General features: G+C 48.9%; 1 protein-coding gene across 1 annotated transcript in view; it reads right to left on the reverse strand.

Annotated features, from left to right (window-relative positions):
* Positions 1 to 2,651, reverse strand: part of LOC102379097 (putative E3 ubiquitin-protein ligase UNKL) — a 9,908-nt gene extending 7,257 nt beyond the window's left edge. The window contains exon 1 of the mRNA XM_025195801.1: positions 2,059 to 2,651. The gene's annotated coding sequence lies outside the window, so the exon portion shown is untranslated. The remainder of the gene's footprint in view (positions 1 to 2,058) is intronic.
* Positions 2,652 to 2,784: the final 133 nt, after the last annotated feature.

Below are 2,784 nucleotides of genomic sequence, written 5' to 3' on the forward strand. Positions count from 1 at the left end.
TGGGGGAGTCCCTGTTCCCCCAAGCACTACCAGGAGTGACTAGAAATAACGGTCTCAAGCTGGCAGAGGGTAGATTCAGACTAGATACCAGGAGGCACTACTTCACTGTCAGGGCAGCTAGGATCTGGAACCAACTTCCAAGAGATGTGGTGCTGGCTCCTACCCTGGGGGTCTTTAAGAGGAGGCCAGACAAACACCTCACCGGGGTCATTTGACCCCAGTACTCTTTCCTGCCATGGCACGGGGTCAGACTTGATGATCTACTCAGGTCCCTTCCAACCCTACAAACTATGAAAGTGGTAGACTGGTCCATAGCAGATTTCTTGCCTTCCAGGACTAAGGAGGGAGCTCTTGAGGAGGAAGTGCTACAAAGGACCTTTCTTTGGATTTCTACTTTGTTTCTGAAGTGAGTCATGCATAACACACCAAGGCGCCATACAAATTTCACCAAGGAATTTAAAGGCACTTAGTGCCCACTGTTGATAATAGGGTCAGCTCCTTTGCAAGAGGAAGTCTTTGAGACTTGGACTCTGCCATGTCCAGGGAGGTCTTGATATTATAGGTGCTGTAGATTCAGACATCTTCAAATCTAATACAGAATGGTGCTTGTTTTATGACAATAGTCTAAAGGTAATAACTAACTCTGACAACTATCCAATACATTGCATATGCATAGAGATGCAATTACCAAATGTGTTCTGGTTTGCATTCTCAAGCAGTAAGGAACAGGAATGGTTGTAGTCTCTCTGTCCTTTATGCTCATGACCAGAAAGCACCAGAGAACATGGAAGGTACAAACATGGTCCCAGAGGGCACTGCCAGCCCAAGAAGAGTCTCCTGTGCATAGCTATCAGAAGCAGAATATGACCGGACAACTATGTGGCAGAAATGCCACCGTCTGTGCCCCTCTCCAGAGACCTGTCTCTGCCAGCGTGAGAGGCTGGTGTTGAATTCCTCAGGGCGGGGATCTCCCTCCCTGGTCTGCATGACAAATGCTCTGGTCACCTGGGCAGGGGGGAAAAGCCCGTCCCTGCGCGCGGGCCCAGGTAGCCAGGGATGCTTTGTAGATTGGTTGGCTAGTGGCCAGCACTGGCAGCTTCAATTGGACCGGGCTGCTGAGGTCAGAGAGGTTATAAAAAGGCCCAGGCCAGGAAGAAGGAAGCCATTAGCCATGCGGTCACCCAGGTGAATCTGAACCTGGCTCCCTCCTCATAACCGCATGCTCAGCGTGCCCTGCCTCCAGAGGACACCTCTGGACGATGCGTGTGAGTAAGCTGCTCGAGATCAGACTAGATATTTAGCTTCAGTAACTCAGATGCGTGTTTAAACGGCTACCTCAGCCACCCTGGTTTGCTCTATGGGATTCCTCTAATATTTCTATGATATTGCTCTACCTTTTACCCTGTTTCTGCCCTACCCCCTGTAATCCATAAAGTTCTCCTTTGTGACCGGTGTGGGAGACTTATTGAGGAGTGGGTCTAAATTATGCCGAGGAGGCCCCTTAGGTCTGTGGACTAAGGGAGGCTTCCCTAATCAGCCCCTGACTTGGGGAAGTGCCCCAAGTGCCTGTATTGGGTCTAGTACCTATTGGGCGACCAGGCCTGTGTTCTCCAAGGTGCGCAGAGCCAGAAGTGAGTCCAGAGCCTTGGATGGTGGCAGCGGGAACCCCAGGCTAGCGGGTGTGCTCCAGTGAAGGGGTGGGCCAGACGTGAGGCACCCCAGGGAGGCACTCGGAGCCTGGAAGGTGGTCGGGTGCAGGGAGGTGGGCGGCTCCACGCAGGAACGCCCCCTGCTGGCCCGCCACACGTGGTGGTAGCGATGGGATCCGAATACCCTGCTGTATTGAGGCATAATTTGGGGAAAGGAATAGAGTCACTGAAATCCCTTGAGCAAACAATTTCTAATTTGGCATCAGGTCAACTGGATAGTGTAGAGAGTCAGGATGGCGGACGAGTACGTCCGGATAACTGTGCCCGAACTGAAAGAACTGGCAAAACAGAGAGGCCTTCACGTGAAGAAAGGGCTAAAGAAGGATGAGCTGATTAAACTCTTGTGTACCGGCGAGTCAGGACCAGCGTCAGCTTCACGCTCGTCAAGTCCGAGCGTGGGAGGCACTCGGAGCCTGGAAGGTGGTCGCGTGCAGGGAGGTGGGTGGCTCAACGCAGGAACGCCCCCTACTGGCCCGCCACAAACTACACAAAAAACTACTGAAGGTATCTGTCAAAGAACTGTTAACGGAACAGACAATAGCAAACGTGTTAATAGAAAATGTGTTAAAAATCAATGTTAAAAATCTAATCCACACACATGGAATTAACTAACAGAAACTAATCTTCCTTGCTCTATCATTCTAATGTCATTGCATTTTAACATCCACACTTGTACATTGACTACTTAAACTCTTTACTTACTGCTTGCTAACCACCTACTAGCACATTTTTGGTTTTTGTAAACAACAACATTAGTGATTCTGTAATACTTAACTACTTATAAGTTTAAAGTAAATCCTTTTATGGCCCCTCCCTTGTGACCTTGTATCCCCCCTGCCAAAGAACTAAAGAAAGTTGGAGATAACTGTCGACAGGTGCATACAGTATAAGGATACAGCTGAAAGGATGAAGTTAGGAACCCCCCAATACATTACTTTACTGAAGATTTTAGGACTGTATGAAAATAAGGTTGGAGGGAATTTCAAAAGATCATCTACTAATCCAGCCCCATGATCAAGGCATGCCTGAATAAACCATCCCAGGTAAGTATCTATCTAACCTGCACTTAAAGATT

The sequence above is a fragment of the Alligator sinensis genome, unplaced genomic scaffold (assembly GCF_000455745.1).
Source record: "Alligator sinensis unplaced genomic scaffold, ASM45574v1 scaffold2078_1, whole genome shotgun sequence".
Taxonomy (NCBI): domain Eukaryota; kingdom Metazoa; phylum Chordata; order Crocodylia; family Alligatoridae; genus Alligator; species Alligator sinensis.